A 25,007-nucleotide genomic window follows, 5' to 3' on the forward strand; every position below is an offset into this window, starting at 1 on the left:
TCGTAAAGCTGTTGATTATACTTATAGTTTGTATGCATATATGTATGTATGTATGTATGTAACTTTACAGTCACTGAACAGTGGACCGATTCAGTACTTTACAGGTACGTGGAGTAAAAGATAAAATTATATGCGAGTGAAAAAAAGAAAAGAATAACCCTCGCACATAAAAAAATCCACATAAGAATTTGACTTTGATCGGTCAGTTTGTATATGCTCTGGTGGTCCGATATTGGCGAATCCCACAAATCAGCAGTTTCTTAGGGAGAAAAGGACGTATGCAAAATTTCAGATAGATATCCCAATAACTGAGGTATTAATTCTGGTATAAACAGACAGACGGATCATTTGTAGATCATTTGTATATGTATATATTTTAAAGAATCTCCGACGTGTCCTTCTGGATGTTACAAACTTTACTTATATTACTTACTTACTTACCTCTTCAGGATATAAAAATGAAATACCTAGAAAGTTTTTACTAAGATCAAAAAAGACCTAGCCACTTAACCTAACCAAATTAAGTGTCCAAGTAGAGGTTTCAAAGAAAAGAGGTTTAGAGATCTCTAATATAAAATGTTATTTAGTAGAGTAGCCAACAATCTTTAAATACTCTATTTAGTCAATATAAGTATGTAGGTATTTATGGTTTTAGTTTACTTTCCAGTGCAGAACCCTGGGGGAGATGGTTCGCCTTTTCACTTTAGCTCGCATTCAAACGGATGTTCTTTGGCTACCCAGAGGATACTTAGTCTAAGATCGGAAGTCAAGAGTTGCTTGTGCCATATGTAAAAGAATCGTTTCTGGTCATTCCTAAGTGAATGGCGCACAGAGAACTTTCCTCACTTGCGTGAACTTCTACACATGTCTCTACCCTTCGAAATATCTCCTGTCATCAAACAGTCGTCGAATTCGCGACTTCGCTCCCACGTCACTGTTGACAGTCGTAATTTCGAAGTCGTAGATAATTTTGTCTATCTTGGAACCAGTATTAACACCAAAAACAATGTCAACCTCAAAATGCAACGTTTAAAAGTCCTCTTTCGACAAACAAAGACCAAACTCAATAAGTCACTCATTATTACCGTCCTGCTATATGGTGCTAAGGCATGGACGATGACAAGTCGACGTTAAGAGTTTTCGAGATAAAGGAAGATTATGGTAAATCTGCGGAAGATTTATGGTCCTTTGCTCATTGGCAACGGCTAATAACGCATTTGATGGAACGATGTGATGTACGAGTTTTACGGCGGCATTGACATAGTTTAGCGAATTAAGTAAAAGACAGCGGCTACACTAGCAAGGTCATGTTGTCCGTATGGATGAAAACACTCCAGTTCTGAAATATGCCTTGAAGAAACAGAATCTTATGAAGCAATTTCTTTATATCTAAAACTTTTCAAAATATGTGTCTTCGAGATAGAATAATAGTTAAAGTTAGGTTTGGTTTTGACGACAGATAAATTAATTAACATTAAGATGCTTAGGTCGTTTCGTTTGAAAATATTTTGAGATCAAGCTAGTGTCCATGGCTGCAGACCTATTAACGAAATAGCCTGCCCACCTTTGATGGGCCATCATTCAATAGTGCGTTCATTATCCATGTTTTATATTGTTCAGAAAATACTATTTTTTCTACGTAAATTTTGATGGAAGGAATTCATATTTATAAAATTCTGAGCTTCTTGTCTAACCCTAAACCCTGTCATTCAATCGGGTTAATCCATAATTTTTTCATACTTCATCCTTCCTTAGGTTATCCGGAGAAATTAAATGAAAATAATATTAAGCATTAAAAATCTCTACTATTGGAGAGGGAACACCTGATCCAACCCAAGTTCGTTTGAGCTCTGAACTCCTTGTAGCTTCAAACCTCGTGAATTCCGACAAACATAAGTATACCTAGAGGCTTCGACATTTATTAGAACTTCACCAGCTACAAAACCACTGTCGACATAAACCAAAGTGCGTACATTGCTGCTTCGCATCAGCCAAGTCACTTCAGCCCAGTCCCAGTCACACGGCATTGCGGTGCTAACGAAGCAAGCATTTATGCCAACAACAAGCCAGTCAGCCTTATGGCAACAAACACTGAACATCACAGCGCAGCACAGTTCCAAACGACGTTGTTGTGTACTGGTGCTTTGGCTCCGACTCAGTCGAGCTGCAGTGGCATCGATTATAGCTGGCTCTTACCATTGCCGCCATGGTCGCAGTCGCTGGGCTGGTTGGTTGTTATTGCTTTTGTTATTACTGTTGTTTGCCTGAGCCATCGTTATTGCTCGATAGCTTGTTTGTTATTGTTGCCGCCGGTGCTTTGTATACACTGGGTTTCGTTCGAGGACGTTCCAGCAGCGAAAAAGCGATGCGACCAACGAGAAGGCGACGGCAGAGTGCGAGCGAATATGTGACTACGTATTTATATACACATATGTATGTATATAATATCTACTTTACTTCTTTCTTACGTTTTTATGAGTGGCAGTAGCATTGCCGTGTTGTTGTGTACCACGCGCGCCAAAGTGAAACTCGCAACGACTTAACGGCCCTTGCCGGCAAGCAGCCGCACCGGCAACAACTCCAACTCTGTGCAATGGCAAAGTTTTTGTTGTCGGTCTTGGTTACGAAAATTTCCTAGAGCAGTGGTTTAACTCTTTAAGTCGTTTAACTTGAAAACTTTGATTTTGAGAATTGTTTTTTTTTTTTGGATTGATAGAGAGTTTCACTAGAACTGTCGAGAGAATTGGTTTTAGGTGGCTTTTTACAGTTAGATTGGATTAGGTTTCGTGCTGGACCTCCTGGGCTGTGGAAAAATCAGTCGGGTAATGCTAAAAACTCTTAGTTATTGTGTCTTCATGTACATATGTATCTGCTAGAACTTGGAGAAAATAATTCGAGCTGCAGAACTAAATAGAGAAGGTACCATCTTCTAAAAGAGCGTACAGCTGCTGTCGGGCGCTGATGATGTTGATATCATTGGCCTCAACAATCGTGCCGTTAGTTCTGCTTTATCCTGAATGAATAAGGAAACGAAGCAAAGGGGTCTGTAGTAAACGAGGGCAAGACGAAATATCTTCTCACAACAAACAAACAGTTGTCGCACTCACGACTTGGCTCCCAAGTCACTGTTGACAGACATAACTTCAAAGTCGTAGATAATTTCGTATATGACAACAATGAAATCCAACGCAGAATAACTCTTGCCAACAGCTGATACTTCGGACTGAGTAGACAATTAAGAAGTAAAGATCTCTTTCGGCGAAGAAAAACCAAACTCTATAAGTCATCCAATATTTCCGTCCTGCTATATGGTGCAGAGGCATGGTCATTGACTGCATCTGATGAGTCGACGTTACGAGTTTTCGAGAGAAAGGTTCTGCTAAAGATTTATGGCCCTTTTTGCATTGGCTGCGGCAAATATAGCATTCGTTGGAACGAAGAGCTGTATAAGATGCACGACGACATTAACATAGTTCAGGGAATTAAAAGACAGCGGCTACGCTGACTCGGTCCTGTCGTCCGAATGGACGAAAACACTCCTGCTCTGAAGGTATTCGACACAGTACCCGCCGGGGAAAGCAGAGGGAGAGGAAGACCTCCACTCCGATGGAAATACCAGGTGAGGAAGAACCTGGCTTCGCTGGGAATCTCCAATTAACGCCAAGCAGCGAGAAACGGTGTCTACGCCAATAAAGAAGAGAAGAAGAAGTCTTCACCTATATAAAGATGGTCCTTAACTTTGATTTGTATCCAGCTTAGACGGGTTTTATGATAGAAACAGCTGTTTAAAGTATAATTTGTGTTTTGTGAAATTTCAAAATTTTTGAAAGTCAACTTCAGCACTTTTCAGATTGGTGCTTTTTCAATGGCTCTACGAGGCATAAAGTATATTTCGAAATTCAGCTGCTAACCGATGAACGCCAAAGAAAAAGTAAGGTTTAATACATAAGTACATACATACACATATGCATACTGTGTGTATATTCATAAAATGAAACCAACAACAAACAAAGAAAATAGAAAACAACAATAAAGTTGAGCTGAAATTACGACAAGCAACAACCACTGTACCATATGTAAGTACGACGACGACGAGAAGGAAACCAAGAAACTTCGCACTGGCAAAATGTCTGCCGCAACGCTGTGCTCTGTACCAAGCCGCTCCGAACCGAACCGGGCCACATCACAACGACGACCAACCAGCAATATGAACCAACATGACTTGAGTTGCAGCTGAGTTGAATGGTGTGCGCCGCCGTTAGCTGGCTGGCTGACTCGATGTCGCTGCTTGCCTAACTGGCTGAGCAAGCAATGTACGAACGAGCTGAAATGCCGATAAGGGTGTGGTATGGACACCCAAACGGGGTAAGCGCGCCGGCGGGTGCTACGCGGCGTTGAAGGTGAAGCATGCTATGGCAACGGCAGTGTCGACCAACAGCCCAAGCACCAAACAAATGCACATTTTCAGAGATATAAATATAGGTGTGTATGTGTGTATATGGGCTTGCGCAAAATAACAAACAGAAATGTGTAATAAAAGCAGCTATAGCAGCAATGTTGAATTAATGACAGCAAAAAACAACAACAACAGCAATGGCAACAACAGCAAAGGCAAGAACAGCAATGGTAAATATCAACACAGCGTTTATAGTACAGCAGCAAACGAGCGACCATAAGCACTATGGGCATCACCGAGTGATTAACGAAGAAACCGATTCCAACTAGAGTGGTCGAATCTGGTGCCCGTTGGTTCAATTACACCTATCCTCAATCAAATCACCAGCTTTCCCGACCAAGTAAGCTCCGGAGACTATGATTCTTCTTTAAATTATACATCGTCAACTGATTAACGAGAAAATGGATTCGTACAACTATGTACTTATATGCGATACATTCCTTTTACTCTACTTCGAAGGGCTGTACAAGTTGGCGAGCTCTTTAGAAGAAACCTAGTACCCGCGGGTCTCTAATTTTTTTCGTATTTCATTTACGGCTTATCGAGTGTTAATCTCACACTCAATCTTCTCGTATTATCAAACCAAGGTAAGCTTCAAAGACTATGGTTAGACTAAGGAATAATTTGTAGGCGATAACTAACTTCATAAATAGAAAGATAATTACAATCTTTAAAAAGTGGCCGATATCAACTAAAGTGCAACCATTTTCGAAGATGTTAAGCAAGAACCTAATATTTCGAAAAAAGCTAAGTTTTTGGAGAGATTTATAGGCGCGTCGGTGCACGAATACGTGTGAATATAAGGCCTCGATTTTAATTGAAGGAAGTTTTGTTTCCTTTGAGTGGATTTAGAGCTCCCATTTCAGTCTCAACCAGGTGCAAATTAAAACCAAACCATTTTCAGATAGTGGTCTAAACCAAAGGAGTCATTCGATAATACAGACAACATAAGCCATTACAAATTTATGAAAAGATGTTCTATACATGTTCGGCTGAACAACAATAAAATGCATTCGGTACAAATTATTATCGGACATCCGCGTTAGTCCGAAAGGATCCGCATTTGTATTAGGTCAGGAACCATAAAATCGCCAACTTGTTAAAAAAAATATTTCTGGAAAACTGTATGTCACTATAGCAATATATGTATGTATGTATATTGTTATCATTATTTTTCTGAATCCAACAAGCTTCTTGCAACGGTTTTGTATGCATTACGAACTCATTTAAATGAGGTCACCAAAATAACCCGAATTCATCATTGATGATCCCACTGTTTCATTGCAACACAACGTCAACGAAGCGAACGTACTGGCACTTGAGAGCTTACAGTTTTGTTCGGTCCAGTCCAATTTGGTCCACACGACTCATCCCGCTGCAGTGGCCATCAAGCTAGCAAGCAATCAGCCATCCGTATGCGCCAGCCAGTCCGGCCAGTTCAACACTCAGCAAGACTCGCAGGCTAGCAGGCAGACAGGCAATCAGCCAAGCAGCACCACAAACTGCCAGCAGCCGGCAGCAAAGGCGCATTAAAGTTATAGCAGTAAAGTTGAAATTCCTTTTTTTGTTTTGGTTATTTTTGTTTTTTTTTTTTTTGTATTTTTTGTAAGCAAAATAAAAGAGAACTTGCTCAAGAATTTTTACAGTGTTCACAGTTCGATTAAATTATTAGTTAGGAGTTATCAGATGAACTTCGAAGGTGTTGATGTTGACTCCGGTTGTAGCATAGGACCAAAATAAAAAGATTAAAGTCATTTCAGTTAATGTGTGAGTCTTTCAAAGCGGAATTTATCATACACTATGAAGTTTTCTGGACCCTTGTAGATTTCAATAAATAGTATTTTTGCGTAGTGTATGCCCTAGCCAGCTGTAGGTTCATTGGTTTTCTCCAGTAGACCTTCATTGGATGATGAGGGAGGTGGACGTCACCAGATCTAGGACTGCAGTTTCTGTGTTTGATAAGGACCAGGATTCTCAACCGTAAAATAGAGTGTCTGAACATTCCAGTATCCAATTTGGTTAACCTGTTTCATGCTAAATATGATTGTCATTGTTGCTTTTGGGTTTTGTTATTTCAATTCTAATTCGTTTTAGTAATCCAATATTTTCAAACGAATGGCTGATTTGTCCTAGTTCGTTGGTAAGGCTGCCTTGACCTACGAGCCTGTCATAAAAACATACACAATTATAACTTGATCCAAAACAGATGCTCGCTGTAGTCGTCACTATCATGTGAACAGACGCCACGACTTCCCTCGCAGAAAGAATGTGTTATGTGGATTGTTGTAGCTTCGGTACTCGCCTTAACCATTACCGACTTGGAAGATCCTGAACCGAAAGGAAGGTGCATAGCACAAGCCTTCAATTGGAACGATCCAGCCGAAGCAAAGTCATAATGAATCACATATACTCATAATATAATCCACACTAGATTTTAAATTGTGAATAAACGATCTGTTAGCTTCGAAATTTGGAGCAGATATTTTTAGATCCGTAAGACTCTTAGGCCAAAATTGGCTATGCGACAATAAACAATGAATAAAGGAACGTATAGCTGATGAAATAACACCGATTTGTCGGCAACATCCCAATTAGAGGCCGATTATGGGTGTAATCTTCTAGAAAATACATTTTTTATTTACGAAAATGTGTATGTTTAGGTTATTTTAAATCACATTTCTTCATATCATTTTCCTCTCCCGAAACAAATCACATTTTCGCCCTCGCCGCAAATGGTTGTATTCGTCCCACTGTGTCGCAACAGCAAAGCGCAAATGTCAAGACGAATAAGAACCGTAAAGTGAGTTGATTGTCAGAATCTACACACACAACAAAAACATACGTATATAGTGAGCGAATAAAGGCAAGAACCCATGAAAGAACGGACGTCGGAACATACAAGTCACCTCACTGCTTGGTCTGAAATATTCCCCATTTTATGTGATAAAGGAAATACCATTCTGCTATACTGATTGCTACGAAAATACATTTTATGGAGCCAGCCAGTCAGCACACTGGCATCGGCACCGGCACCGGCACCGGCACCAGTAGTAACAGCAACACCAACAGCGCAATAGCAACGTCGACGATGACTAAAGCGGATGATGGTGCCCAGTGTTAGAGCACCGAGCTGCTATTGTCTCAATGCCAACGTATTGGTGTCGGTGTGCTGCAGTCAAAGTAAAATTTGAACTAAGCATGGCACCGACCAGCTCGACATGGAAACGCCAAGGCACACTTCTCAGGCGAATGTGCTGACTGACAGACGGGCTGGTCTGTTGGCTCGTTGGCTGGTGACTGGATGGAGCAGCTGTGCGAATGGGTCGCATCGTACGGTGTCGGCGTTGAAGTGCTCGAGACACGCGGTGCGGCGTTGAAGTGTTGGTGTGGCAGGCGAAGTGAAGCATTTTGGTATAGAATTTTGTTTTCCAAACGTTCTTCTATTTTCAGTGGATGAAATGTTGATGTTGATAGTCGGACGGTCGACGGTCGTCGGTCGTTTTGTGTGTCGGTTGCTTAGTCACTGATAGTGTTGCTGTTGGTTGGGTCGGTTTCGGTGTAGTAGAGTATTAAGTTGGGATGGGGTGGCTAAGGCGACGTTGGAGCTCAAGGAAATGTTGTGAACAGTGGGATTTTTGGAAACTTTATGCAAAATAAATAAATATATTATTATAAGTAATCAACATATAGAGCAAATATATGTAAGTATATGAAATAGTATTTGTCTCCAAGGCAGAGCCGTAGAGGGTTCAACGTCTAGTTTTTACTACAAAACTAGTCTCTTGAACATCCACTGTATTACCTAAGATCCTCCATTCAAACTATAGTGAATTGGCATTAGATTCTTAAAAGTAATTTGACCCAGCGAATTTTACTAAAATGCAGGTTTTTCAATTGAGATTAGAAGCTTCTGTTAAAAAGGTGTAGAAATCGAGTGGAGAAAATTATTCATTTAGGATAGCGCATAAAATGAAGCTTACTTATTAGACAGATGCAGTAGACTTATTTTTAGTTAGTTATTTTCTTAGATACGGCAGGTACCCATAATGCGATTATAGCATATTCTTTTCAAGACTTCTTATTTATTACGTTCCAGCCAGAGATCTTTGACGATATGCAATTGAACTACATGATTTCCAACTGAGGTTTTGTTTACTTCAGAAGATCTTGAAGCCCCCAGTAGAGCAGAAGCATACAAGTACTTTTCTCAAAGGAGATAACATCAAGACAACATATTCTTATTTATTACCGTTTACGTGGCTATAGCCGAGTTTACAGCGTACTAGTCGTTCATCCTGTTCGCTGTTTGGCGCCAATTGTAGCCCGGTCCTTTTCCACCCTCTACTTCGCCCGGCGGGTTCTGCGTCGAATACTATCAGGCTGAAGTGTTTTCGTCCATTCGGACGACATGACTTAGGCAGCGTAGCCGCTGTCTTTTAACTCTCTGAGCTACGTCAATGTTATCGTATATCTTATACAGCTCATCGTTCTATCGAATGCGATATCCGTCGTGGCCAATGCCCAAAGGACCATAAATCTTCCGCAGAACCTTTCTCTCGAAAACTCGTAACGTCGACTCATCAGATGTTGTCATCGTCCATGTCTCTGCACCATATAGCAGGATGGGAATAATCAGTGACTTATAGAGTTTGGTTTTTGTTCGTTGAGAGAGGACTTTACTTCTGAATTGCCTACTCAGTCCAAAGTAGCACCTATTGTCAAGAGTTATTCTGCGTTGGATTTCGATGCTGACATTGTTGTAGCTGTTAATGCTGAATCCAAGATAGACGACAAAGACAGCATAGTTTAACAAAATTGGCTCAATAATTGATCCATACAAACTGAAAACCCAACTCTTTCTAAAGTGCCAACATATACCAAGGACCTTATTCCACAACCATTATAATCGGTGCGTTGCAGCTCGTTTTCTGCAAAAATTTTGTAACTTTCCCCACACAAGTAAATTTGAGCTGGTTCCGTCTGTTATGATTATACAAATCCTGCCGATGCCCCAAAAAAGAGGTCTATGTACCAAAATATGTATGAATTTCAACCAAGTTTTTCGCTCCTTCGACTACTGTTCATAATACTGATACCTCTTAGTCCGCTTGTTCACCACTACCGATTTTAGTTTATACAAGTATGTAGTTGTAGATATGTGGCAACTTCCCACCAACACCAGCGCCAAACGTAATGCTCGAGTACTAGCATTACCCGCCATCGAACTAGAGTTTTAGTTGTCGGTAAACAAAACTGCACAGTATTTTACGCCAAAGCTGCAAAAAAAGAGTAAAAGACAAAATAGAAATTTCCATCGATCGAAAGAAGGTAGAAGTGCTACGCTGCCGCGTTGTTCAGTTGCTTGGTAGCTTTTTGCTTTGCCTGACAACCAGCGCCAACTCGAGCAACCGACAGACGGACAGACGGACAGAACGACGCAACTGACTGACTACTAAGTCGCTACTAGCACTTGGCAACTATTCAAAGTTGCTGGTTGTGTTGGTACACTTCGCATGCTTGGTCGTATCTTCGTTGCCATGGCGCGCCAGTGCTATGGACGGAACCTCGGAGTCACAGCAATGGCGGCAGTGTTGGTCGCATATCTGACACGAAAATTCCACTTTGGAATGGGAAAACACCAACTAGCAAGCATTGCAACAGCAACAACAACTATAATAATAACAACAACAATAGTAACAAATGCCATTACGTCCACGACGTAATTTAGAATTCTGATGTTCACATGAAGCTACCATAGTCCGGCCACGGGAAAGCACAAGTAGCAGCAGCAGCAGGAATAGCAACAAAGCCCCGGCATTAAGCGAAGCACCAGCTCCACTCGTCGCAGCGGCAACGACACCAGAGCTGGCACCGGCACTAGCACCGATTCGAGCGTACAATCTCCTAATGCCAGTGCCTGAATAGCAAGAACAAAAATGAGAGAAAAAAGCAGGTATGCAACAACAATGGCAGCAATTGTTGGTCGGTTCCCTTAGCTTTTTCCGTTCTTATTTTCATGATTTGAAATAATTTTCTTTCATTTTCCTTGTTGTCCGTGCGTCGGTCGTCTTTTTCATTTCGTTGATGGGATTTTATTAAAATCCACCGACAACCGACCGAACCAAGCCGCTAACGCATACATATGCGCTCATAAATATTGCATGTGTGTGTGTGTATGTATGTATGTATGTATGTTTGGAGTCGTGCAACGACATCTCGCCGAACAATTTAAGTTTGAATGAATGAATAGCAAAGCACGTGGTAAGTGAGTGTGCGGCATTGAGGCCAAACGGAGTATTTAATAATAAAAAGTAAAGCAATGCATTGAAATTCAAATACGATTCGATTTATGGTTGTTTTTGTTGCTTTTTTTGGGGGATTTGAACGATTTGCTGATAAGGTGGCATTGACAAGATCGCAAGGTCGTTCATTGAGCAGCTGATTGGTGTAATTTCCGGGGGAAGAGGGCGGTAAGGTGAGGGAGAAATAAAAGGGGAGTGAGCAAAACAAAGAGAGAGAGAGACAGAGGTGGTAATTGAGCACGTGGCAGGCTATATGAAAATTTATATGTATAGACATTGACATACAAACACACACATTTATACAATAGGCGACTATTTACCGTTTTAATATCAACAGGAATCATTTAATAGCATGCCGCTGTAGCTCAAACAATGTAAATTTAAGAGGCTTGTGCGAAAAATTTGGCATTGCATGAGAACAAAGAGATTTGAGTGCAAAAAAGGTAAAAGAGAGAAGGAAAATTTTCTCAGAGGACCTAATTTTGTATTAAAAAAATTTAAAATTATGGATTTTTGACGAGGACCGCCTTCCCTTGAAAGACAATAATAAATCTCTCTAGAAACTATTTTGACACGAAAAGTTTTCTCCTAAAATCAATTAACTGATACGGATTATTTGAAGCTGTTGATATACCACATTTATTGGAGAATACATTAATTGATATATATGTATGTATAATATATTCCTGATCTAATAGTGAAAATGGTGAAAAATGAGCATTGCTGGTTGAAAACGGGTTAATTGGTTGGTTGGTTGAAAAGGGTGTGCCAGACCGCAGACGGCCGTGCTTAAGCCATCATTAGGCCCATTGCGCTTATGGGTGGTAATCAAATTAAGCTTAATCCAGCAACTCAGTGGATTTGGTAAAAAAAAAACTGTTTTCCACCCCTACTGTCCAGTGCCTCATAGTTGGAGCATTGGGAGCCATGGAATGTGTCCCATCTCATCCGGCTGAAGGCTGCGCCTTCGCAGTGGTAATGTTCGAGCGTCTCATGCTCTGCGTTCCGCCGACTCCACTTTTCCCATTTTCTGAAGACTCCTATAATGATATTAATTTCCCTTAGGCCTAGAAGTAGGAGCCTTTTGGTCTATCCATCATCAACTCTACCCAAAAGTAACTTTATGATATGCCCAGTGTTGTCTGTGTACCAAGTTCTGAGGTATTTCTCTAGCTTAAAATAACACTTAAAGGAGATGAATGGCATGAGGCCGCTTAGGGAATGGTTTCTCTAGCTGCTCCCGAGAGTGCTGGCTCGTCTGCCTTTTTATTTACTTCTAACGAATTACCTACTGAGAGTCTAGTTATACCCTGCTTGCAAAACATAATGCAGTAAGACTTATCATTGTTGACACTTGGCTATAGAATATACTAGAATGTTTGGGGACTTGCTGGTTAGAGCAGAAGCCCACTGGTATCCTCTCTTAAGCCCACAATTTTGGCGTAAAGCACTGAATTGTAATTGTGTATGGATTACTACAGAAGAAGCCCGCTCCTGTTCCTATTTCACCCTTTGATCCGTCGATGAATTTCGTCATTGGAACTGTCGATCACAAAACCATTAGTTCATTCTTCTCTTTTGGGAGGAAAAACGTTGTGGGTGAGTCTCTCTTTATCGGACGCATTGCCAATGTAGGCCGAGGTCATTAATAAGGTCGAGTATGACCAATAGCCTAAAATCATGAACCGATTGGCCCTAAGCATTTTCTCATACTTCATAACTTTCAAAGTTCCTTAATTGATCTGGTTTCATTACGCCCTTAGTCCCCAGCAACCAGGCCCGTTGCAACTGTTCTAGGGGTTTAATACGACACGATGCTGTAGCGAATGACACTGGTGTAGAGCCAATGAACAATGTGAGGTCGTAAATTCCACTTTGAGGTTTAGTGTTCGGAATATTATATCTTAATGTTGTTGAATTCATTTAAATAAATAAATAGAATATAATAGTTCCGACGTTATAACTCTTGGTTTTTGATTTGAAACATCAAAAAGTCATTGGAATACTGGACTGTTCAAAGGATCGCACTTGAATTCTATACTTTGGTCATCGGAAAACCTTTTGTCAGTGATGATTGTAAGAGTTGGTACTGTCCTGGTGAAGAATTACTCGTCTCTATTTTCTCTTTACGAATTCTAAAAAAAAAATCGGTCAAACAAATTGCTCTCTTCCATTACTTCAGAAAGCCGTTTCATAGAAACCACTTGTCATATTATAAACTACTTATAATCTGTACTAAGGACTTATATATTTTTTCCAAAAATGCCGTTGAGTTGAAGCTCATGTCACAAGTAGATCCCTAAATAACTTAAATGGTACCCCATAGATATCCGAGTATGGATTGTCAATTGACCAAAACTTCCAATAAGAAAGCTTCTGGTAAAATGGTAGTCCCTACGAAAGGTTGTTGATTAATTTCCGCTTCCGACAGATATGATGCATTTTTAGTTTTATAACAATCCCTTCACGGCGATGAAACTTTGAACGACGCTTTTTTCTTTTATATGATCTTGAACATTTTGTAGATGGTGAGGTTAGGTTAAACGGCTGATCGATTAGCATGACAGAATAATCACACAAGGACTGTTATGTTCAGTCTTTTGTGGAACAAGAAGGTGATAGTTAGAATTTTCCTACCAGTACTCTAAGGACAATAGCAAGAGCTTTTTAAAGCTTATTTTTGAATATATGAAAGGATTTCTCTACTAAAAGTCACGGGTTATATTTATGTACTTTTAAATCAGACAAAAGAAAGTACTGAGGTATATTGATATGATACAGACTACTTTTGTACCAGTACTTTGAAATTTCAAAGTATTTTTGAACATTAAAAGGTTAGTCCCTAAAACTCCAGGTGTGATCACCGAACACGCATAAAATATGTAGTTTTATTATGCAACAGGAATCCAGCAGCTCGATGTCCATTTCAAACCCAAAAATGCTTTAATTATAATTCATCTATAGCTTTATAAGCTTTTAGATTCAACGTTTCTAGGAAAATAGTAAGAGACAAATGTAGAACTATTTCAAAAGCTTTACCACCATTATTCATTACTAATTTTAGGTTCTTTTTTACATTGTATGATCAATATGACAGTAAATATTCTAGCAAATTGCGAAACCGGTGGCACTGCGCATGCAACAACATAAAAACGCAATAAACACACTTACACAACCATACCGTTTAATGCACTTGTTGTTGTGTAAGTTGAAACCAGTCATGTAGGAACCGGAAATAAATGCCAACTTTAACGTCATCATCATCATTGCAGTTAATAATCGTTCACAGCAACAGATACGGTAAGACACAGCAATACAACAACACATACAAACACTGCGATGACTGTATGGTTATGTGCATGTGTGCGTATAGATAAATGCCCACTGGAAGCAACAGCGTTTCGCGCTAAAAATTTAAATTCGTAAGTCGCTTCGTGCATGTGTGTGTGTGTTTAGGTGGTTGTAGTTTTAGAGAAGTTGAATTGACTTGACTTGCGTGACAAGTTAGCTGCGCGTTCTGCTGACTATTTTGCTTGTTGAATCTCGAAGCTACTAACTATCATTTTAAGTTTCGAATATTTGGACACAAAGTTTTTGTGTTTTCTAAAAACGGTCTAAAATTTTTGTAGTAAAAAGACAGGGGACTGATGTACCTACATAAAATTAGGCTTTCATCGACATTTATTTGTCCAAATTCCCGTCATATGATAAAACTTTCCATACACGGGCTTGATTTTGATCGGGTAGTTTATAAAACAACTATACTATATGCTACAGTGATCCGATATCTGCGGTTCTGTCAAATGAGCAGCTTTTTGGAGAGAAATTAATGTCAAAAACTGAGAGACTAGTTTGCGTATATGCAGACAGATGGGCAGGGATCGCTAAATCGACTCATCTTGTCACGCTGATTATTTATGTTGGTACCCGTCCAAAGAACAACAAAACCGAGTTATTTAAATACGGCGGCGAAGTACTGAAAGAAGCACATGCATCAGCTTCTCTGTAGAATATCGTCGGACAAAAGCATGCTCGACGATTATAATTTAAGTGTGCTCTACCCAATCTACATTGGATAAACCTTCTCAATATCGCCTATAAGGTTCTATGGAGCGTACTTTGTGAAAGACTGAAGCCCACCGCCAACAATTTGGTTGAACCTCATCAGTGTGACTTCAAGCTTGGACAATGAACAACTGATCAGATAGTCACCATGCGCCAAATCTTGGAAAAATCTCGTGAAAAGAGGATGGACAAGCACCACCTCCTCTTTGCTTTCAAAGCTGTCTTTATGCCGCTATGTCTGAATTTGGTATCCCCGCAAAACTAATACGGCTGTGTAAACTGACGTTGAGCAACACGAAAAGCTCCGTCAGGATCGGGAAGGACCTCTCCGAGTCGTTCGATACCAAATGAAGTATCAAACAAGACGACTTCCTATCGTGTGAATTCTATAATCTACTGATGGAGAAAATAATTCGAGCTGCAGAACTTAATCGACCAGGTGCAATCTTCTATAAAAGTGCACAGCTGCTGACGTACGCCAATGATATTTATATCATAGGCCTCAACACCCGAACCGTTAGTTCTGCCTCCTCCAGCATGGAAAAGCAAGCGAAGCAAATGGGTCTCGTAGTGAACGAGGACAAGATGAAATATCTCCTATCATTAAACAAACAGTCATCGCAGTCGCGGCTAGGCTCCCACTTCACGGCATTATCGTGGTGCAAAAACCAAGAGTTGTCTAATTGCGGCTTCTTTTTACGAATAGCTTCGCGCAAATGACGCATAACACCCAAATAATATTCCTTTTTGACAGTTTGGCCGGTGGGGCGGAATTGGGAGTGCATCACACCACGTTAATCGAAGAAAATGTTTTTCTTATCTTGATGTTTTTTCGCTTAGTTGTAACATTTTGGCAAAAACGTAGTTTAACATAACTCGCGAACCACTATTATCTATTTTTCCAATCCATTAGACGGTTGTAGCAGCTTTTACACACTATATTTGGTACCCAAAAAAAAAACTGACACATACGAACGCCAAACCCTTTGAGGGTTTTACTATACTGACCTAGTACCATCACCCTGACTTGGAATTTCTCACCCCCCAGATTAGCTGATGTACCGTGTAATATGATTATTAGCTCGTATTCGTCACCCTGGATGTCAATGGGCATCATACTGGCTATTACTTCAGCAGCATCGCTTGAAATTGTTCGGATACCAATGATAACTCTTAGTGAAGACAACCTGTGCACTGTGTTTATTTGTCTGGCATATGATTTGATGCCTAGCGCCTGGATCCATATTGGAGCCGCATATAACATAACCGATCTCATTACCTTTGCGAGTAAAAAACGCCGGCTGGCACGCACGCAGCCTTTATTTGCCATCATTCTTGATAAGGCATCCAGGATTTTGTTCGCTTAACCTGCAGTATATTTTAGGTGGTCCTTAAATTTAAGCCTTGAGTCTACTATTATTCCCAGATATTTTAGGTGTGGCTGTGAATGAATCTCGCGCTCCCCTATGGTGAGAGATATACTTTCCTCTACTTTTCTTGTACTCTTTTGCTCCGCCAGTTCTAAACTCATTGAGGAGAACCATTGGCGCAGACCGTAAATGCACTCATTGCATTTGCTCCGGAGGTCATCGAGGTGTTTAGCCACTGCTACCACAATAAGGTCGTCTGCGTATGCAACTAATTTAATAGCTTTCGGTTGGTGTCTCCTTAGTACCCTATCATACATTATCTTCTATAGAAGGGGGCCTAGTACAGAGCCTTGTGGTACTCCACCATACGAAGAGATAGAGTAGCTCTTGGTGCCTTCATCTGTATCAGATAGCAGTCGCCTGTTTTCAAAATAACTTATACATATATCCATAAGATATTGAGGAGCGCGCATGTCATACAGAGCCTTGATTATGTTTGCCCACTTTGCTGAGTTGAAGGCATTCTTCACATCCAGGGTGATCAGGCGCAATATTTTTTTGTTCTGCCTTTCCATCGCTTGCCACTTACTGCGCATTTCGCGGTGTCAACGACATTGTATAGTGCGTCAATGGTGGACCTCCTTTTCATAAAGCCGTATTGTATTTCTGATAATCCGCCGGCTTTCTAGATTACTAACTCCAAGCGGTTTCTTGCTATGCTTTCATATACTTTGCCAATAGTGTCGGGCATGCACAGAGGTCGATATGATGAAGATTCTTTCGGAGGCTTCTTTGGTTTAGCAAGTAGAACCAAACGCTGGACTTTCCATGTGTCGGGAAATATTCCTTCTTTTAAGCACGCATTACACATTTCTGCGAACAATTTTGGTTTCAAAGTCATGGCTTCCTTTAAGGCTCTGTTTGGTATGCCATCAAATCCAGGCGCCTTGCTGCTTTTAATTTTTCCGGCTATGGCCAATATTTCGTCTTCACTAACTAGCAATGGTGGCTCTACGACTTCGGTTCGAGGCTTAGTATAAGAAATACCGTGGTGTTTTGGAAACAAAGTTTCAACGATATTTCTAATAAGGGATGCACGTTTGGGTTGTTGGGCCTTATTTTTGAATTTAGGCGTACAGATTTTGTATGCTGTTCCCCAGGGGTCTTCGTTTGCTTCCTTACACAGTTCTTCAAAGCACTTTTTTTACTGCGGCCGATGGCAGATTTTAGAAGCTTCTTCTGATTTTTAAATACTTGTCTGAGACTGCTTTTATTTCCTTCACGTTGATTACGTTGTAGGCGGCGACTAGCTGAATTGCAGAGCTTTCTTAGCGCAGCTATTTCTTCATTCCACCACTACGGTTGTTCTGGTGTCCTGACCTACGCATGGTTGCGTCGCAAGCTGTGAACAATTCATTTCGCACTGCGGATACCAAGTGCATGGCGTCTTCGCCTTGTATATTTGCTGAACTCCAGACCATCTCAAAAAGTTCGGCAGCAAAATTTTTTTGTTTCCAGATTCGTTTTTGGCATGTGCTCCTACTGCAGCAGGTCGTCACTTGATGTTGATGACCTTTCTTTGAATAATTTGTACCAATCAAACACTTGCTCGCGTATATGTATATATTATACAGACACCTGGACGGACAGACGGACATGACGAAATCGACTTAGATCGTCACTCCGATCATTTAAAGTGTATATGTATATAAGGTCTTCGACGTTTTCAATTGGATGCTACAAACATTGTTGCAAACTCATTATACGCTGTTTAGGGTATAACAATAATTTTTGGCAATTTTTTTTTATTCAGCACAGTTCCCTTCCACGGAGAAATAGGCTTCAGTTTCGCCGATTACCTATTCATTCGACGAAAATTTCTTCCCAGCGAGCATTTTTTTGATATCTCAGAACAGAAAATAGTCACTAGGAGCTTGATCTGAAAAATAGGGAGAATGCGGAAGCAATTCCGCGCCCAATTTATGAATTTTTGCCAACGTTTTGACTGACTTGTGACACGGTGCATTGTCTTGGTAAAACAGCACTTTCTTTTTCTTCAAATGAGCGGGTTCTCCTGCAGTCCATTCGAATGACTGTCGATTGGTCTTTGGAGTAAAATGATGGAGCCATGTTTCATCCATTGTCACATATCGACGCAAACACATGAATTTATAACACATGAACATCTCCAAACACTGCTTCCAATCTTCAACTCGTCGTTGTTTTTAATCAGAAACAAGAAAAAACGTTAACTTCGGTTGCACCGAAGCTAATATACCCTTCACAGGTGCATTTCTTTTAGTAATTATGTGTTCAGTTTGTATGGAAGCTATATGCTATAGTAAACTGATCTGAACAATTTCTTCGGAAATTACATTGTTGCCTTAGGAAATAACATATACCAAATTTCGTGAATATATCTTGTCAAATGTGAAAGTTGTCCATACAAGAACTTGATTCCGATCGTTCAGTTTGTATGGCAGCTATATGCTATAGTCAACCGATCTAAACATTTTCTTCGGAGATTACATTGTTGCTTTAGAAAATAATATATACCAAATTTCGTGAATATATCTTGTCAAATGTGAAAGTTGTCCATACAAGAACTTGATACCGATCGTTCAGTTTGTATGGCAGCTATATGCTATAGTTAACCGATCTGATCAATTTCTTCGGAGATTACATTGTTGCATTAGGAAATAACATATACCAAATTTCGTGAATATATCTTGTCAAATGTGAAAGTTGTCCATACAAGAACTTGATACCGATCGTTCAGTTTGTATGGCACCTATATGCTATAGTTAACCGATCTGATCAGTTTCTTCGGAGATTACATTGTTGCCTTAGGAAATAACATATACCAAATTTCGTGAATATATCTTGTCAAATGTGAAAGTTGTCCATACAAGAACTTGATTCCGATCGTTCAGTTTGTATGGCAGCTATATGTTATAGTGGTCCGATATCGGCCGTTCCAACAAATGAGCAGCTTCTTGAAGAGAAAATGACGTTTGCAAAATTTCAAAACGAAATCTTAAAAACTGAGGGACTAGTTCGTATATATACAGACAGACGGACGGACGGACGGACAGACAGACGGACGGACAGACAGACGGACATGGCTAAATCGACTCAGCTCGACATACTGATCATTTATATATATACTTTATAGGGTCTCCGACGATTCCTTCTGGGTGTTACAAACTTCGTGACAAACTTAATATACCCTGTTCATGGTATAATTAGCTCGCGCAGCACTCACTTTGCACAGAGCTTTCTCATACCCTAATATTCGTGAATAATATGATATACAGATTCAGTAGATATCCTTAAAGTGCCTGCTATCTCGAACAATTTCCTTTTACGGTCATCCAAAACTATCTTATGGACTTTTTTGATGTTTTCGTCGGTAACTACCACTGAGCGTCCACTGCGTTTATCGTCCTCGGTGCTCATTTCAAGACGTCTAAGCTTAGCATATCAATCAACCTGTTGGTTGATTTTCCTGGGGCTGAGTCCGGAAACTCATCATCAAGCCAAGTTTTTGCTTCAACTGTATTTTTTTCCTTCAAAAAGCAATATTTTATGAACACACGAAATTCCTTTTTATCTATGTTTTTTTACAATAACAAAAGTTGCCTCACTCAAAAGGATATAATTCACAAAATAATTATCCGACAGCTGTCACGTTTAAACAAGCGCCTCTTGAAGGTTTGGGCTAACTAGAAATCATATGGGTTTAAATGTGCCATTTATGTATACGTCAGGCCGCGGACTTTTCAATTGAACTGTTAGTATTTATTACAGTAAACTATTTTTTTAAAAAGCTATGCACTTTCAACTTTTAGTTTCACATGAGATTAACTTTGCTCTAGGTTTTTAGCTATTTCTATTTCATTTCAATTAGCTATTCAAAAGCAATGTGAAAAAAGTTCAAAAAGTCGGTGGTGCATCCTCGGCTATTTACAGTTATTAAATTTTATTACAAATCCAAATTTTAAATTTAAATTCGCATAGGCAATAGTTTTTCCCCTTTAACTGCGGCCAATAAATATGTTCAATACAACACCTGAGAGTTGGCAACCTCCAGAAAATATTGCGCAGTTTTTTCTTTTTTGTTTGCAAGCGAATGCATGACAAGCGGAATTAAATATTGAACAGCAAAAAAGTGCAATCACACATAAGTGTTTTTTCCATCCAGCTGAGTTTTTGTTAAAGTTTAAATATAATAAAATAAAATACATGAACACGCATGAGTGTGTGTGTGTGTATACGTATGTGTGCGATGAACGTAGGTGGCTAAAAAAATTATTGCTGGAAATTCGCAAAAGTCAAAGTGCGCGCAACAAAAACGCACACACCACTACATAAAAAGCACAACACACACAAACACACATACATATGTATGAAAAAACATGCGCTATTTGCGCGCACACACACATACACACAGCGGCAAACAAAGCAACAAATAAACAACAATTGTGAACGATGCGACAGTGAAGCTCAACAAAAAGGCGAATGCAATGAAAAAACGCGCAGAAAAAAGCGCTTATGTACATATATACATACACATACATATGTATGTATGTATATATACGCATGAGTATGTATAAATAATTTTGGGTGTGGGTGGACATTGTGCGCAAACACAGCGTCAACATATGAAATAAACAACAGCTACAACAATGCCAACAACGTGGCAGAACCGTTAACGCATAAGCGGCCGCCATGCGAAGCTTTCGAGCCACAATCAAAGCAGCGCACAGCATGGCGCGCAGCAGCAATAGTTAGCAAGCGTTGAATTTAGTCATTTGGCGCGGCGCGACCCGATTTCAACACAGCGCTGACAGTGTTGCCGTTGTGTCATCAACAGCAGCAAGGCGGCGGTGTGCGACACACAACGGCACACTTCCAGCGAATTCATAAAAAACATTAAAAACAAAATAACTCAATAAGTAAGCAATAAGAAGTCAAATATACAACAAATAAAAATTATGTTAAATAAAAACTGGAAAAAGCTAAAATACCCTTCACAATTAAAAACAAGAAAAAACGTTAACTTCGGCTGCACCGAAGCTAATATACCCTTCACAGGTGCACTTCTTTTAATAACTATGTGTCCAGTTTGTATGGCAGCTATATGTTATAGTGAGCCTATCCATGTCAAATTTCGTGAAGATACCACGTCAAATGCGAAAGTTTTCCATACAAGCCCTTGAATCCGCTCGTTCGGTTTGTATGGCAGCTATATGCTATAGTGAGCCGATCTGAATAATTTCTTTCGATATTACATTATTTCTATAAACAATAACTCATACCAAATTTCGTGAAGATATATTGTCAAATGTGAAAGTTTTCCATACGAGAACTTGATTCCGATCGTTCAGTTTATATGACAGCTATATGTTATAGTGGTTCGATATCGGCAGTTCTGACAAATGAGCAGCTTTTTGAAGAGAAAATGACGTTTACAAAATTTCAAAGCGAAACTGAGGGACTAGTTCGTATATATACAGACAGACAGACGGACAGACCGACAGACAGGCGGACATGGCTAAATCGACTCAGCTCAACATACTGATCATTTGTATATATACTTTATAGGGTCTCCGACGCTTGCTTCTGGGTGTTACAAACTTCGTGACAAACTTAATATACCGTGTTCAGGGTATAAAAATTTCGTGTTAGTTTGTGTGGCAGCTAACTATATGCTATAGTGTTTCGATCTGAGATTGCATCATTGCCTTAGACAATAACCCATGCCGAATTTCTTATTTGTATATATAAAATTGAAAAATTTTCCATACAAGCATTTGATTCCGATCATTAATATACCAAAGTTTGTATAATATCTATACGCTATAATGGTCCCATATCGGTGGTTCTTGGGTAGAAAGGGACATGTGCTGACAGACAGGCGGACATGGCTCAGTCGACTCAGCTGGCTACGCTGATCAAATACACTGGTCTACATTGATTTTGTTGCCCTATATATAGAGTCGGTTTTGGATACATTTGTGCTCACAATTCATGACCATGATTGCTCTCGTTCATTTTTAAATTTTCAAATTAGTTTTACGTCATAAAAAATCAGAAAACAAAAAACTGTGGTAAAAAAATGGTAAGACGCGATTATAGCCGAGTTTACAAAAGTGTGCTAGTCGCTGTTGTTGTTGTTTTAACGGATTATCTATTTCCCATTAGGATGGTAAGGTTTATCTAAGTGGTCGTCGACGTCATCTAACGGGAGGCCAAATAAACGTGCTGTTTCGACGGGGTCGGACCAAAGGGAAAAGGGTGTCAGATGAGTGCGGTTGGCGGGGCATACAAAGAGGTGGCCAGTGTCATGCGGAGACTCATTACACGCAGGACATATGTTGGATATGTCGGGGTCTATTCTGGACAGAGTTGGCAGTTAACCTGCTACAATATCCAGAACGAAGCTGCGCAAGGGTCACTCTCGTTTCTCTTCGTCTACAATGGGCGGTGATTTGACTCCAAGAACAAGGGAGTCGGTGTTACTAGCTCCACTAGTAAGTCAGCGGTCAGTACCTGTCGGAAGTTAGTTGCGTCCGAAGTCTGGTCGGCGTATTGTTCGATATCGTTGACATAATTGAGGAAAGACCGCTTGATGGTCCTTTAAGAGTCGGTTCCATTCCAAGCAGGTGGCTGCAGTGGTGATTTCTTAATAAATATCCCAGCAGGAACTGCTTGGAGAGGAATTAATTATGATCCTTAACTAGGAGCATAAGCGTCTCACTATGTAGACATTAAGAGGCATCCTGTCGTGTTCCGGAGTGCAGTGTTCTGACAGGTCAGTAGCTTCTTCATCTGCGTTCCATTGCATCTAGGCGATCATATTGGTGTGGCGTAATTAAGGACCGGCCGGCCGATTACCTTGTAAGTTGCCAATAACGTTTCTTTGTCTTTTCCCCATGTGCTGCCAGCTAGCGACTCAAGGTTTTTGTTGCGGCTTCCTCTGGTGGCTGTGGGAGTTTCGAGATGTAAAGGAGCGGGGAGAGCGCACCACCCTGCGGAACCCCCTGTTTAATTCTTCTCAGTTTAGATTTTTCTCCTTGACGACCGCTCAGGTAGTTCATGGTCCACCTCTTCAGTCCTGGAGATAGCGTAGTTGTGTGATTAATTGTGTCAAAGGCTTTTGACAAGTCCAACGCTACGAGGATCGTTTTCTCACAGGGTTGTTTCTGGTTGAGGCCATGAACTATCTGAGCGTTTATGACGCTAAGTGCTGTGGTGGTAGTCTGCACTTTTCGGAATCCATGTTGGTGGTTGGCTAGGCTCAAGTGGTGAGTGAAGGTCGGGAGTAGCAATGCCTCAAGTGTCTTCACTACTGGGGAGAGGAGAGTTATCGGACGATAGGACTCCCCTTCGTTGGCGGGTTTCCCAGGCTTCAGCAGTGGGACCACACATCGGATATTTAAAGAGTGGTCAACAACAGGTTGAGAACCTTAGTGAGGTAGCTCACTCCCGTCGAGCCAAGAAGTTTTAAGATAAGCATGTTGATTCCATCAGGGTCAATGGATTTAGACGATTTCGCTTTGTTAATGACATTCTGAACCTCCTCATCGGTGAAAGTAAGTGACGCGCAGTCTTTTGGCATTTTGCACAGCCGTCGGGTAACACATCGCTTGGTTTTGTCTACCGAAGGGTGCAGTGTGAATTGCCGGCTAAAGTAGCTCGCGCCCTTTTTCAGACCCGAAAAGGCATGGCCATTGAATTGAACTTCAATTCGGTCATCACGTCTCTTCGGGTTAGACAAAGGCTTGACAGTAGACCAAAGCTTACTCACATCGTAACCGCAGTTTCTTCAGTCGCTGAACTAAGTCTATGTCGTTGTATATCATGCACAGTTCATCGTCTCGAAAACTCCTAACGCCAACTCATCACATGTTGTCATCGTTCATGCCTCTGCACCATATAGCAGGACGGTGATGATGAGTCAGTTATAGAATTTAGTCTTTGTTCGACGAGAGAGGACTTTGCTTCTCAATTGCCTACTCAGTCCAAAGAAGTACCTGTTGGCGTGTGACCTGAGTTGGATTTCGAGGCTGACGTTGTTGTTGGTGGTAATGCAGGTTCCAAGATAGATGAAATTATCTACGACTTCGAAGTTATGACTGTCAACAGTGACTCACGTCTTAACGTGAGTGCGACGACTGTTTGTTGATGACTGGAGATATTTCGTCTTGCTCTCGTTCACTACCAGACCCATTTGCTACGCTTCCTTATCCAATCCAGAGAAAGCGGAACTAATGGCGCGGTAGTTAAGACCAATGATGTCAATGTCTTCGGAGTGTGCTAACTACGCTCTTGTACCTTCTCTATTCCGTGTTTGAATAGCTCGGCCGGCAATACATTTGCCCTCGCCACTTCTTCAGACGAGTAATTGCTATACGAACTTCTTCATTGTCGGGCAATGGAACGTCCACTCTATCGTCATCGATCAGGGAATCGGGTTCACCGCCTCCAGGTGTTATGCTTTCACCGCCATTCAGCAGGCTGGAGAAGTGTTCCCTACATAATTTCAGTTTGCTATGGGCATCAATAACTAGATTACCTCTAGGGGTTCTACAACTTAGGTTATAGCATTTTATATTTTTCGAAAAATAACATTTTGTGGGGATAGCATTGTCTGGATTTACTCGCCTGCAATACTAACCTACTCAGGGTGCCAAGAAATGCGAGTACCAAGTTGCATCAAAATATCTAGACTTTATCACACGCTTACGTAAATTCATTTGGAAATATTTATTGTTGGAACAGAATGCGTCATGTGTGCCGAAATAACAC

General features: G+C 40.5%; 2 long non-coding RNA genes across 3 annotated transcripts in view; one reads left to right on the forward strand and one right to left on the reverse strand.

Moving 5' to 3' along the window:
* The window catches only part of LOC126750784 (uncharacterized), a 70,707-nt gene that overhangs the window by 10,539 nt on the left and 35,161 nt on the right, over positions 1-25,007 (reverse strand). The window lies entirely within an intron of this gene.
* Positions 4,022-25,007, forward strand: part of LOC126750782 (uncharacterized) — a 46,290-nt gene continuing 25,304 nt past the window's right edge. The window contains exons 1-2 of one of the 2 annotated variants that reach the window (XR_007665817.1): positions 4,022-4,482; positions 4,544-4,796. This is a non-coding gene — a long non-coding RNA (uncharacterized LOC126750782). The remainder of the gene's footprint in view (positions 4,483-4,543; positions 4,797-25,007) is intronic. The other variant, XR_007665816.1, reaches the window with a different exon arrangement.

Source organism: Bactrocera neohumeralis, chromosome 2 (genome assembly GCF_024586455.1).
Source record: "Bactrocera neohumeralis isolate Rockhampton chromosome 2, APGP_CSIRO_Bneo_wtdbg2-racon-allhic-juicebox.fasta_v2, whole genome shotgun sequence".
Classification (NCBI taxonomy): Eukaryota; Metazoa; Arthropoda; class Insecta; order Diptera; family Tephritidae; genus Bactrocera; species Bactrocera neohumeralis.